Source organism: Brachionichthys hirsutus, chromosome 21, assembly GCF_040956055.1.
Source record: "Brachionichthys hirsutus isolate HB-005 chromosome 21, CSIRO-AGI_Bhir_v1, whole genome shotgun sequence".
Classification (NCBI taxonomy): domain Eukaryota; kingdom Metazoa; phylum Chordata; class Actinopteri; order Lophiiformes; family Brachionichthyidae; genus Brachionichthys; species Brachionichthys hirsutus.
Genome location: NC_090917.1, coordinates 4,075,195 through 4,090,474, shown reverse-complemented (window position 1 = coordinate 4,090,474; position 15,280 = coordinate 4,075,195). Strand labels below are relative to the sequence as shown.

At 39.7% G+C, this 15,280-nt stretch overlaps 1 protein-coding gene across 1 annotated transcript in view; it reads right to left on the bottom strand.

The window, feature by feature from the left end:
* Positions 1-15,280, bottom strand: part of LOC137909924 (glutamate receptor ionotropic, delta-1-like) — a 218,875-nt gene that overhangs the window by 165,728 nt on the left and 37,867 nt on the right. The gene's annotated exons all lie outside the window — the stretch shown is intronic.

Genomic DNA, 15,280 nt, shown 5'->3' with positions numbered 1-15,280 from the left:
TTATATTGACATTAAACTTATTAAAAAAATACATTAACATCTAATGAATTCATCATATGACATGCATTTTCTATGTTACGTCTACATTTTAATAAAGGGGATAGAACTTTGCCACAGACCAAGAAACAAGTTTTGAAATTATGGATGTTACTTCATTGATTGTGACACCAACAGTTTAGGTATGTCTCAATTCAGAAATACAATATAAATATCTCAATGCCTTCCAATATGTAAATATATTCAGTTATTAACACAACAATGGCAAAACTATGTAGAATGAGCATAACATTTCCAAGTTGTACACGTGGACATAGACATGTATTAATATATGCACCTTGGCCTTTGACTGTCTCCAAGACTCTAGTAGCTTGGCTCTGATAAATGATTCACGAGGTTTGGGAAATGAGGCTGATATGGACTCCTCTAGTCTCTGCTGCTGCTGGACCTACATCAGGTCTTCAAATTAACACAAACACCAGCTCCGATGTACGAGACAAATCTGTTGCCGTTATTCAAAACCACATCAGTCATGCTTAGCACACACACACACACACACACACACAGAGAGCGAATGAAGGAGGAGTGATAAACAGATTTGTTCAGGCAGATGTGTCAGCAGAGACTGAACTGGAATTGCACAATTTTGCTCGCTTGTTTTCAAACCTTGAAATCTGAGTAATCCGTGATGTAATGTTTTGATTCTCAATCATTTTCGGTGCCTTGTTACAATTACCATGGCGCTTTGATCATTTCTGTTTCTTTGTCTTTCCGTTAGCAGGATTACACAAGAAAGTCTTCATGGGTTTTAAGGAAATGTGAGGATTAGAGATCAATTTTGTAGCGGAACCAGATAAAGAGATAAGGATTTTTTTTTTGTAATTCTTTCAATTCTGAACCTGCCTCCCTTTTTGAGAGTCAGTGGGGTAAAAAAAATATTTTCTTTTCTGAACTTAGAATGGATTAATAAGCATTTATTGTTCTCATTATGATGTAATCAAGATATTTGATTCACCACCGTTAAATTCCATGGGAGAGACATGCTTCAGAAAGCTAACACATAAAAACACATTAATATGAAAATTATGCAAAGTCAACAGAGACCCTGAAAACAAACATTGCACACTTCGTCAACATAACGGAAGGGGAATGCTAAGTGGACCGGCTTAATTTTGACCCGAGACCTCCTCCGTATTTACAGTGTGTTTATTATTTTGCCTTTCTGATGTCTGAAGCACATTTGACCTCATCAGCAACGGAAGCACAGGTGTGACTATATGAAATCTTTCAGATCTCATCTCAGAAGTAAATCTCCTCAACTGACGCATTTTAGGTTAATGTTCATAGACAACTTCCTGAAATCCATCTTCCTCATTTGCATTTTAATATCTTCATCTGCAATCCTGAAGACCACGTTGACATGCTCGTGCCCTATAACTGGAATTTGTGGTGTCGCTTATATTTATTGTAGAAGTCTAGAAAACAGCAGTGACAGATGTTTGTTGAAATGGCTCGCTGGCAGGGAGAGTGGCAAACAGGAAGCAATGTGAAATCCCAGAATCCACAACACACACACGCACACACACACACAGAGAATGCCGTGTTGGCATGTTTTAGAAGCTCCACCATCAGCAGTCTGTCAGTATCCACTTGTAAACTGTAACTGAGCTGACACCAGATCAGTCCTCATTCTTATTACCTGATAAAATGGACAACATGCTTAGTGTGCAGTGTGTGCGTTTGTATCGCTGCGAGGATCAACAGCTGGTGTGCCAGCTCTGTTGAGGCAATCCAAAACTTTCTGTTGAATGAAATTTTGTCTGCTCTTGAAAGATTTTTGGGAATTTTAGGTAATTTTTGCTTTTGTGGTGTAATGTTTTTCTTTTCCTTTTTATACCCAAAACCCTGCCGTATTCACTTAGAGATTGTTCCTCCAACCTGACGTGTGACAAATACCGGCATGTACAAAATCTGGTTTCTTACGGTCCAATTGACATGTTTCAAACACAAGGCAAATGTTGTTGCAGAAGAAGTGAACACATTGTTCTGTGCAAGAGGGAAAAGCTTCCAGATGATCAACTTCATCCACAATGAAAGTCTGACACGTCTGAAACCGCAGTCGGCTGTAGGCAGGCAACTATTCAGCGATGTGCAGATCCACCACATTTAATCGACAGGTAATTAGAAAACACATCATCTCCTCCTTCCACATATCTTAAAATAAACAATAAACAAACAATACAAAAATTGTTTTGAAATCATGAGGTAGATAATCTTCTTTGCCCTGGTGGTATCAAAAAACCGTATGCAAAATTTGCAAGCAAATTTATTTATGAGAATCAATCTACACCGTTTTCTCCTTGTGACTGATGAATCCCGTCGTCTAGGTTAATTGTGTCTCAGTACTTCCATGCATCACTTTTTCTGGTCATTCTGCCGATAGCATCCCACCGAGTGAAATCTGACTAAATATTTCATGTTTGATGGATGGTAGGCTTCTACATTCTCATTTACGGACTCAAAATGAATCCTTGCTGAGTCAAGTGCAGCGACTAGTGGTTATTTATTTATTTTTAAAAAAGGCACTGTAAAATATTTGCACAGACCCAACATCACATTTCCATGCAAAATCAAAACCAAACCTGAATCTCTCAGAAATAGAGATTTGTTTTTCCTTTTTTCTGTTTTTCAGATACTGCTGCCATAAATATATCAGAGCAGTTACATATATTCTCTCCACACTTGTCCACACACGCACTCAGTGCCATCACTCCACTAATTAATGCAAAACAGGGATGATTGTCATTTGATTATGATTGATACAAGAGGACAAACACTTACATAGAGAAGATTGTCATAAGCGCAGGCACACACACACATGCACACGCACTACTTTTAACAGTGTACCCACTCTTCCACGTAATCTCACGGTGACAATGAAATCATCATCCTGGGTTCTGTCTAATCCACATCAAAGATACAATTCTGTTTAATCCTCCACAGGCTAACTGGAAGCCAAGCACACACAAAGACACACAGACACACACTCAAACAAGAGTGTGTTTGATAGCGACAGTGTCCGATTTATGGTCTCCTGGCCATCTGCAGGAGACTTTGATAACCTGATCACAGGCGGCTGATAATAACATAACCCTCTGGGAAAAATTCTCAACCTCTCCCCTTGTATGTGTGTAGTCTGAGGTGGACAAAGTAATTCAATTAAAGAGTTGTTCTACTTGGATCCTGGTGTCCACTAACAAATGGAAAATGTGGACTTCCAATTATTTAGCTTGAGCTCCACCAGATGTAGAAGCTAAATGAATAAAGTGGTGGTTTGAAACACATTTGACCCTCTAGTGAGTTTGTAGCACCAGAACAGGGACTGTGGGGCTAATTAGAAGGTATTGCAACACGCAGTTACTGCTGACCTGAGCATAATACAAGGATCAGAGAGCGGTGCTCACGTGTGCTTAACATCACCTCTTTTCAGTGGATCCAAATGGAAAATATATGGTCACTGTGATGATATTACGGTTTTGTCCTAAATACGTCTTTACATTTTGTTTTAGAATACACGCATAAGATTCTAAACCCAAAGCATATATGCACCATTAAACACCTGACAAGCGCTCCCTTCACCAGCTCTGCTCTGTCTTCCATCTGTTCCACACACTGGTCTTAAGTCACATTTCAGGAGGACACCAGTAACTGGATCGAAGATTTCATTTGCTGCAGTTCAATTAATTGGTTGAGAGACGCACGTTAAGGTCGGAAGTAACTGAATGTACGGTAGTTTTTTTTCTTTTCTTGTTCAATTATGTTTCATTCTCTGCCGAGATGGAAAGTTAATGATATGGAAATACTCGACTTTGACAAAGTCAGAGTTGTCGTTTAAAAAAAAGTCACTCCTTTGTTTCATTTTTTTCATAAAGCCGCAGTCAACAGTTTTTGTGAACATGGCACATGTGGCAACGGTTGGATTGTGGCGGAATGCCGACCAATCAAATCAGAGTATTGGCAACTGGCGAATTATACCTCATCGCTTAGTCATGGTGTGTTTAAGAGATTAGACAGACCAGGTGGCATCCTGGGAGTAGTTTGGGGTTCAGTACCTTGCTCAAGGACGCCTCAGCAGTGGATCCTGCAGCTACCAGTCCACAATCCATACTGTGGTCCATGCTGGTCTTGAGCTGGCTGGCCACACAAGCCAAGTCCCTGCAGACGGAGCTGCCGCTGATCCAGGTTGTTGGTGCCAGCACTGTGCTTCTCTGATTACCATTTAGACTACATTAAGACTTTCACAAAACACACACCTTCATTCCCTCCACCCCCCCGGCGCCGAATCCTCCACCTTGTGTGTTTTGTTGAGCTGCTATATATAAAACAAACTGAACCTGAATGATCTGCTTTCATGTCATCGCGAGCAAGGAGAAGAGCTGACCCAAAGGCATCACGATGTCTTCCTTTTTCCATTCTTAGAGCAACATCACAACACTTCACTTGCTCCACATGCTCATCTGTGCCTGTCTACAAGAAAGAAAAAAAAAGTGATAAAAGAAATTCAAAACAACCTACTTTCTCTAACCCTTTTCCTTTTTTCCGACTTCCACAACAATCTGCTAAAGTGCCGTCTTCATCTTCCCGATGACAGCAGAAGTTAGAGCAGGTTATTTTTGTCTCTTGCGGAGATCTTTCAAATACCTCTTGCTATCAGTGCTTAGATAATCAACCATTTCCACGCTACTCTTGAAATTAAGAGATTTAAGGAGGAGGAAAAAAGCAACAACACAACTTTATTTAAATGTGGAGGCAGGCCTGTTTTCCTGGGTCTACAATGAAACTCTGTGTTCTCCTGTCAGCAGTGAAAGTGTTAAAGGCCAGAGCCTCACCACTGCTTCATTAATAATCTGGCCTTTTATCCTTTTGCTGGGTTATTTCTGAGCTTCAAACAGGTTGCCCTGCCAGGGAGGAGAAAAGAGAGGGTGGCTCAGAGAGAGTCGTCGGTGGTGGAGGAGGGAAAATATATATTGTGACCTTTTACCGTGTCATAAATTTCAGATGGATTGATAATTAAGATTAATTAAGACCAAAAAAACGTCTGTGAACTTTTGTTTTGGGGGGGGGGGGGGGGCAAACAATAAACTCTAGGTTAGAAGGAAGGATGGTGGGATTAACAGACCACCCTAAAATACGCAGCAAGAGAAGACTAGGTCAGTTTATATAGGGCTCTAAATCAGTCCAGATATTCACTATTTATTCAAGAGGATTAATACATTGTATAAGTATCTACTTATTGAATAAGGACACCATCATATTTATTTCTCCAATCACAGTTACTATGTTTTTCTTAACCACATCAGCGCATCTCATTTTGCCCTTATCCGTCCGTCCCTACTTTGCGCCACCTTCATCTCCCCGGCATAGCAGGTGGCTAAGACTCATTACAGCATAATGAGAAAATCACCACCCCATTTAATAATCAGAGGTGGATGGAGGATACACGTAAGTGAAGGAATAAATTGTTCAACGTAGGGATGAGAATGAAAAACATGCGTCTCTGGACAAGTTTGGACTGACAAAATGCCCATTTTTATCACGGCTGTCTTCAGCAGTAATCCGCAATGACTGCATCATTTTGTCCCATAGAAGCACTCATCAGTTGTCATGTCATTCTCTACTAGCATGAAAAGAGTAACGGGCCACCAAAACTACTTGTGATTTTGATTTTTCTACATTTATGCTAATGTGAAAAAAAAATACACTGACCAACAGGCAACTTGTGCCTCCACCACTTTAAATGCTCCACTTACGAATCATTTGAAAAAGCAAATGTGAGTTCTGAGGGGATAAGAAGAAATGTAAGCGTTTGTTTCTATTCGATTGCAGACATCACGCTGAAAAAAAATGCTTTAGTGCTTTGAAAAATGTCCTTGTGGACACATGCAAAGCACAAAATTACCCAAGGAGACAGCAGCTCGAGTGATTGCTAAGAGTAGCTTGTGAGCTGGAATGATTGAAACGATAAGGAGGAGCCAATGTGCTGACTTCAAAACTTAACTTGCAGTTATACTGAAAATATAATTCTCCTCATCCATCTGGTTGCTTATCTGTGTGTGTGTGTGTGTGTGTGTGTGTGTCTGTCAGTCAATCTGCAGGTCAAGCCGAGTTTAAATATTTAACAGTCGCTGCAACTGCAAACAACTTAAGATTACTTCTACTTACTCCCTCTTTTCCCTCGTGCTACTCTGCTTCCCAACCATTATCCTTTTGTTTTTACAAAAAAAAAATACTTCCTCCAAAACTGTAGCACACACACAATGCACAAACACGGTATTGAGTTTTATCACAAATATAATAATGGCTGTGACTGTGTGCTTGTGTTGAGTGTTATTAAATGTGAAGATACATACTAACACACACACGGAGAGAGACAGACAGACAGACAGACAGAGACCCCTCAGGGATTTCATGTTGCTGTTTGAAAGTACTGCAGTAGACTTGGAGTTTAACAATGACAGGTGCTGTCGGTGCGTGGGGTGTGTGTGTGTGTGTGTGTGTGTGTTTGTCCTACTTTGTCCAGTTACCGCCCTGATAAAGGAGTAACTGCTTTTGTCGACCTCAAGCAGTAAACACTCTTTGGGAAACATTATCCATCTCCCTGTGAATGCTTATTGGCTATTGTGTGTATATTTTCATTTCCGCAAGAGCTTGTGTGCGCTACGTTGCCTCAAGCAGATGAATGCAGATATATTCATGAAATCCATCACAGCATTGGAAGAGGTCCATCATTTAACAACTCTCTGTGTGACACACACACACACAGCAAATGCACTTTTGCCCAAATCACCAAAATATTCTAATGTAGGAAATTGTTAGAGTTTTATCAAATCAATGGAGCGTTTATTCAGGTCTTTGCCAACTTCGCTAGTTTTTTTTATTATTAAATCACAAACTGTGAACGTTGTGCATCAACAATCTTTGCATCCTTTCAACTTTTTTATGAGCAGCCGCTTGTGCATCAGCTTGAATAGCTTGCAAAGTGTATGAAAGGTGCTTCATATAGTTGGATTGATTGATTGATTTGCAGCGACTAGAAAATGTGTTTGGAATTGTGCCTCCTTCCTTCCTGGAGTGAAGACGGATATAGAATAATTAATTATGTCCATCCTCTTTGTTTGTCCTGAGATCAGTCCACCTATCTGTTTTATTTCCCCATTTCCAAGTTGAATTTAATGCTAATTTGTTATTAATTAATTTTTCAGGAGATTATGTTCACATCTCCCATGTGCTGGAGAGGTGCTAGTTGATATGTTGGGAATAACTGAAATGTAATTATTTATTTGTCTGTATTTATTTAATTAATTGTTTTTGTTTTGAATATATAACTTTATTCCTAGATGCCCATTGACAAGAATCAAGAACAACATCAATGGCAACTGTCTCTTCTGTAAATTGAATCAGTGTTGCCAGATCCTGATTAGTTTATGCATGTGTATTAATAAAACCATTAAAAGTCTACTTTTAAAGAATTATCAGCTAAATCTCACTTGAGAATGTTTTACGGGCTACTTTCCACCACAACCACAAATGGAGACATTACAAAAAAGAAAAAGAAAAAAGTTTTATTTTCATCGTTATGCATTGTTTTGTTTTTATTTGTTTTACTTCTAAGATAATACAACTGATAGAACAGTTATTACCCTGCATTATTAAAAGTTTGTGATTTGCTTAAGAAATAAAACTATTTTTAGAAATAAATGGCATTTGCAGTCACTTTTTATATAAACCTACATTTGTTTGGCTTTGAGCCAGGAACAGCAGCTAATGAGCTCCTCTAAAATTTAAATGTTATTTTCCAGGCTGCGATTGTTTTGTTATGAAGTTCTCCATTACTCCAGTCCTGTGTCGATCCTGCTGGATCTTGTTCGGCTGTAATATCCCAGCTTCTCCATATGAATATGAACAGACTTGCCTCGTTTTATTTCATCAAGTCTTGGATGAAAAGGGTTTCAGAGAGCTTTTTATTCTCTTTCTCTCTCGTCTGATTGCAGCCACCTGCTGCATCAGACCTGCGGAATGATTAAAGACTACGCCTTTAAACACAACCACTTCACCCTTTCATTCTCTGTCTCTCCATCATCCCCGTCTGCTACAGGCCATCTTATGAATCATGAAAATCAGGACGAGCTGATGCCATTTTACTACGCTCTTACTCCCTTTGTTGCTTAATTTCTCCCTTGCTGTCAGTTTCCATTACTCCAGTAAATTGATTGTATTTCTTTTTCTAAATTCTAACTAAATGATTTATCATTTCTATTTATTTTCACTTCTTCACTGGCATAGAATAAAACATTTACTTTGAAAAAGATCTGTTCTCCAGTCAATGGTAAATAAGTGGAGTTGTAAGTTTTGTAATATTTGCACATTTCACTCATCCAGTTGTGAGTTCATAAAAATGGAAATGCTACTTCTGATTTTAAAAATATTTAAAGAGACGACCTAAACGCAAAGGTTTTAAATCTGTATTTCATACAGATGCCATTTACGCAAATCAGTTTATGACTCAAGAGACAATTAAAAAGGAAACGCCTTTTCCAGAGTGATGTAAGAACACCAGATCAGCTGGACATCCTGTCATCACCATAGAGACGCATGCGTTTAGGATGGTAAAGTCTGGACACAGATATCCCATCTAAGCATTTCCAAATAACGGCATTGTTTGATAGAAAAACAAAATGGGTCTGCCTGGGGGCTTTTATCTTTTGTCTTCATCTTCGTTGCCGTATCATTGCAGTGTCTTGCGTTATAAAGTAGGAATGAGATTCCACAGTTAGAGCCACCACATCACACTGCATGACCCCAGACCAGAGACAAAGGCGAAAGAAAGAAGGACACTTTATCATGAAGGATGTCATGCCTTTGAGAATGAATAGCGCATTCCCAACAAGCAGCAAGCAGCTACAATTTATTTGATGAAACTTTTATGTAGCTCATTTGGAGACAGCGAGCAGACCACTCGCATTTAGAGCTGATGGGAGATCCCTCTCTCTCTCTTTTCTTTATGGTCACTTCCCAGTAAATACTATTTGTCCCACAGAGTGTTGCAGCTTACTCTCCCTTCCGTTTTCCTTTCTCGGTTGCCACATCAGTTTCTTTACGAGTACCATAAAATTGTGAGAATAATAATTCCATAGTATCAGAGAAATTACTATCAATTATCCCACCAATTTTCAAAAATTTGGTTGGTTAGTGATGCATCAGACAAGAAAATATTACAACTTGTTACTGATTTGTTTGATAGAAAAACGAAATGGGTTGCCTGTGGGCTTTTATCTTTTATCTTAATTTGTGATCTGTGAAGGGATGTGACAGTATCCGCAATTCTGGTCCGATCCAGATGAAGTTCGGTGATAAAATAGAGATCCCCACCCTACATGACTGTGTCAAATTGGTAATCAATCGAAATATTGAGGAACACATTCTGAAGCTCCATTGACTGCAATGTTAACAAAAATGTATACAGAATGCAGGATCTCTGTTGCTAAGAGACAGACAGACAAACAAACCAATGCCCGTAATTACATAACCTCTGCCTTGGCGGAGGTATAAGCATCCTGTCAGGTCTCACAGGTGGGTGGACCAGTCTGCTGTGGAGTCTAATGGTTGCTGGTGCTGCAGTCTGGCCAAGGAGCTTAGTAATGGGCCAAGACGGTACAAGTTCGGGGTTCAATGTATTCTTCCACACATCAGTTCATCATTGTGAGGGTGCTAAGGGTTCTTGAAGATGACTTCCATTTTCCTCCTCTTATCAGCAGCCTCCTTTACATAGTTTATCTGCAGCTGGGTTTTTTTTCCATACTTAAAATTAACTTAGCCTTTCAGTGAAGAACATATTGAGCCATTCCCTCTTGTGAAGGACCTCAATGTTTTAACATACACACCTATGCTTGAGATAGAGAAAAGTGCTCAAACATCCATGCAACTAACGATAAATAACATCACGGCACGAGCACGGCTGTAATCCATAATAAATCATGGTAATGTATTCATTTGTAAATCATCTTTGAAATCATTGTACTTCCATTTTTCATTTCTGTAATAAAACAGTTGGGTGTGCAGGACTATTTGGCCTTGACCGAGGACTGTGTGTCACTCTGATATCATTGAACTTCATTTTTATTTTATATATCCTCTTAATTGCATCCTCCTTTCTCTTTTTGTTCTAATGCATGCATTACTTGATTCCATATATCACTAATCTTTCAGGGTTTTCAGGTTATTTCTGGCTTAGTGGATATTGTACTGTCATCACGTCAGATCAGAGATTACTTCATCTGGTTTCTTCCCTTGTTCTATGCATCTCGTTAGTGCTATTTATGCCAGCATGCCACTGTCGCTTCCTCCCTGCCGAAATATAAAATAGATCCCATTTCTGGGCCAGTCTCTTTTATTGCATTCCTTATCTTTATTGTAAGCTCCTAATCATAAACAATCGGGTCTATTTGTGGATTTTAGTTGATTTATTTATATCTGAACTTGTCCTGTTTTTCTTTTTCCCATTTCAGGAGAAGTTTTCACATGATGATTGAAAGACCATTTACTGATAAAAAAAAAAAAAAAAAAAAAATTTCAATGTGGTAAATGCTGAAGTGTTTGCATGTAATTTACAGAGAATGCTTTTTTTTCCTTCTTAAAATGTTATTATTTCATGACCTTGCAGATAGATAGATCGATGGAACAACAGATAGCAACAAAAAACACATGGGCTTTGGAACGATAACAGAAACATTACTACTGCTTTCTATTTCAGCCATTGCCGTCATTCTAACAGATTTAAACTGAATCCTGCAGAGCAGCGACAGGCTGCAGGGACTTCAAACGCTCCAAGGCTGACAATTCAATGTTTTAAAATGGGCCAAAAAAACATTAAATCCTGATCTTTTCCACATCGCCATTACCATTCACTGCCCACAGCAGGAAATTATTGAAAGGAAAGAAGTTCAAGCTGAAGTGAATAAATAGAGGAAGAAATGGCACAAAGCTGCGGGTCCACCGCAGCCCCAGAGACTAAGATTATTCACAACAGCTACAAATAAGAGCACTCTTCAAATTAATCTGGACATGTCTTAACCCAATAGTGTCATTCAATATTGATTTAAGCGGGGATAGAGAGCGGTAAATTGATTGATGGAAAAATAGCCGATGGAAAAAAATGCAAAGCACAGAGAAAACTGTTATCGCATGAGAAGCAGAGTGTGGCAAATACTATGCAAAAACAGGAAAACAAAACAGCTGAAAGCTGGTGTCTCTGGCTGCACTACACAAATTGTTTCAAGCTGCATCTACACAAGGTGAACAAATCTGATCTGAAACCCTATGTGGCACACACTGGCTCTTTTTGTCGCAACCTAAATGGCACAAATACCTCTCTCGGGGGTTTATGGCTGTTTCCACACACACACAAACCAGCTCTGATCTCCATCGACAGGAGAATGAGGAAATCGGATTTCCCTGTGTCCAGGTACGGTAAATCCGTCCATTCACTTTTATCCCAAATCTGCTTTGTCAAAATGTTCGGGATGAGCCCGTCATCTTCGTGTGAATATCGTCAGCATCAGAACCAGAGCACGATGAGAGCTGAGGATGATGATGACTATATCTGGCACCAGAAGGCTATTATCTTGATTACAGCCTGCTATCATACAGAGTGATTTTTATACGCAGCAACATGGAAGGACACAAAGCCAGAAGAGATTTTTTCGACGTGACGAGTTGCACTTCCAGAAATCGCTTTTGATTGGCCGGGAGGGGGATGAGTTTTCTTTTATTTGTCTGTGTGTGTGTTTGGAAAGCAGTGGACGGTTAATGCCCGAATTTTCCTGTGTGCAGGTCATGTGCATGATGCTAGACTGGAGAATACATATTGTATAGCAGTTTGTAGAGTCTCCCTAGTAATGGAGCTAAAAATGAAGTTTGGAAACCAGTGCAGGAAAGCAATATTCCTCATGGCCTAAAACTCATTTCATCTACTGTTGACTCTAAACTTAATCCACACTACAGCAACCCAGGAAACAATAACAGAGCCGTTAACTTTTGGTATTGATTCGTTCTCACAAATAATTTAGGGATCCATTTCAATGTTCTTGTGACCAGCCTTGGGGAAATAACAAATTATAAAAGCAATTCACAGTGACTTTACTTCATAAGTTCTCTATATTCCCCTGTACTCATAAAGTGATGGGACGAGACAGCAATATACACAGGAAGACGAGTCAACATTGAGCCAGTTCTAAACACAGACCATAATTAAGGCTGAAGGCAGAGTGCACATTTTCTTTTAGAAAAGTTACAGCTTTTATCGCGGGTTCCCAAGACGCCGCCCGCTGCTTGAGGGTTGCGGCTGCGCTGCTCCTGCTTGACAGCGGGAACAGGAGAGACAACACTGCGAGGCTGCCCGACCAGTCAAAAAGGAGGACGCGTTTGAACACACACCTCCTCAGGTACGGTTTTAATCACGCTGCTGTTAACAGACAGGCCCAATATGAAGGTCAGGACCTGTATCGATAAGCTGTCATCGTATCACCGTCACCGGTGTGCATGATGCACCCTTCCTTCTAGCTTGTATAATACTGTAGTAGATAAATGCATGGTGTAACACCAGGTATAGCAGACCAAAAATTTAGGTGTATTAGTTACTTCAATTTGTCCCTAGTGCATGAGTGTGTGCGTGGATGGTTGTTTGTCTCCGTGTGGGCGCCGCAATGTGCTGGCGACGCATTTGGGGTGTACACAAATAGCAAGCTGGGATGGACTCCAGCAACTCCCGTGACTTGCAAAGCCAAAAAGCAGAAGAAAACGAATAGAGGATATATATTAGCAATTTGGCGATATGTTATGCATCAAGAAATGTTTGGCTTTCTGGATTCATTATCCATATAGTTTTATGAACATCGCATCATATTCAGAAGATCTGACGAGAGAACGGGTTATTTTTATGCAATCAAAATCGTGGAGATTCAAAAACAAAAAAAATGAAACTGAACACACAATTCTTTGCAGACATGCATGGTCATCTGTTCGTTCAGCCTTTGTTGACTAGAAATGTCACCAAATCTGAACAGAGGCACTTATTGCGACAGCCAACCAACCTTTCAAGTAGCATCACCTTTGAGAGGTAATTATCATCCTGACCTAAGCCAAGTGCCCCCCCCCCCAGATACCTTCCACTCACATTACATCCTCAAATGCCCAAACTCAGGTTCCGTGCAGAGGACTTCTAATTGCCATCTTGTTACGAGGAGGATTATAGGGACCAGTTGGGAACTCCGGCAGCCCAAAGACAGATTATACTGGACATTATTGCAAAGGGAGGAAGGATAAAGAAACACGCTGCTGCTTGAGTGCTTAATTTGTTCTGTGGCGCCCCGCGCGTAAGAACACGTTACAAATCCCACTAATGAGGAGGACACGAAGCGCCGAAGAGGGAAGCGAACAGAGCGAGAAAGAACACACAGAGAAGGAAGGAGAAAGAAAATGGAGGAATAGAGATTATATGAAGCTTTTGCCAATGTTCGGTCAAGATGATTTTTTTTGTAGACAATGTGGACAATGTTTCATAACCAACAAGTATGCTTGCACTTCATTTCTTGCGGTCACTGTGTATTGCAATATCAGCTGGTCACATCCATCCAATAGCAGAGTGGCACAATGTTATCGTAGCCATCATGCTCCAGATAAAGATGATTCTCTCCATACCTTTCTTCCTGCCTCTTATATCCACCCATCATCATTCGCTCTCTGCACCCAGCCAACGTCATCATCTTATCGGCCTCATTAGCAACCCAGTCCTCATCCAGCCACCGCCAGTTACTGGATCTGTGGGGGAATTATCTTGGTGGCGCTCAGGGCTGATGCTCTTTGATCACATACTTCACGAGGAATCTCGGAGTCAAAGACTTTCTGAAACACTTTTTTAATCACAAAACATATTCTGCAATGACTTATCTTTACCTCATTTGTCTGTCTGAATATAGTTGATATAACGGCGGGATTAAGTTTGACAGTAAAATGAAACAGATCCAAAAATGGAGTTTGACGTGGGGGGAGACTGGAAGAACAAGCACTTTCAAATGTACACACTGAGCCAAAACACACCAATATGGAGTTAGAATTATTAGATTAGATTGAAGCACTTTCAATAAAGTAATGATAATCCCCTCCTTAATGTATCACATACGGTAATTCAGGCTCAAAACACTCATGATTAAACCTAGCTGGATCCAATAATTACTTACTCTAATCCTTTAATAATGTCATCATATTGATGTTATACTCATTTCAAGTGTCAGCTGGTAATATTGATTGGATTTTGGCTTCATTTAGTGGGTCTTTTCTAATCCATAACTTCAATGATCCACCACAAAAAAGGCATCAGAGCATCCCCAATTAATGCAATTAACATTTTAAATTTAATTTTAGCAATTTATTGTACCCTTTTAGACATTTAATTGATAAATGAAACTTTTTCAGTACATTATCAGTTGAGCACAGAGCCCCAAACAAAAATATAACACATGTTAAATTGACACGACATTCATACAGTTGTATAACCGTGTGGCTTTAACAGAGTATAGCCAATGTGTTCATTTACTGCTCGTGACAGTTCAACACGCCCACTGCACCTAGGGTTGACTTCACAAACGCACGCACACACACACACAATGCTGCATCTGCAATCACAGTGTGCTGAGCTTGGTGAGTTAATCATTTAGAAAATAATTAAAATCAATAAAGCAGAACAGATTGAATGAAATGGAAAAAAAGACACACAAACATCCAGAGGCTGTGTCATCTTTGACCAAGAGAGAGTGAGGAAGAAAGGACGGAAGTTCAATTTGGTGATAATAGATACACATAAGGGCAGAATTAATTCCCACCCCAGGGAATACACAGCGGTGCCAAAAGCGTTGGACCTCATCCTGAATTTGTCTGTATGTATTTTATGTGTTGGATGTTGAAACATAAAATAATTTCTCCTAAGCAAACATAAGTATAACATTTATAAAATAATATTTTTAATAAGGGAGAGGGGGGAAGTAATCCACTACCTAAGTCACTGTGTGAATTTACAAGTAATTAGAAACTATTTTCAAACACCACAAATGTTAAGAAGTGGTTGCAGCTGGTTTAGACTCAGGCTAAATATATCTCTGTTCATTGAAAGCATCTCTTAAATAGAACATTGTCAAGTGATTTACCAGTTGTTCTCACCAGTAGGCACGCA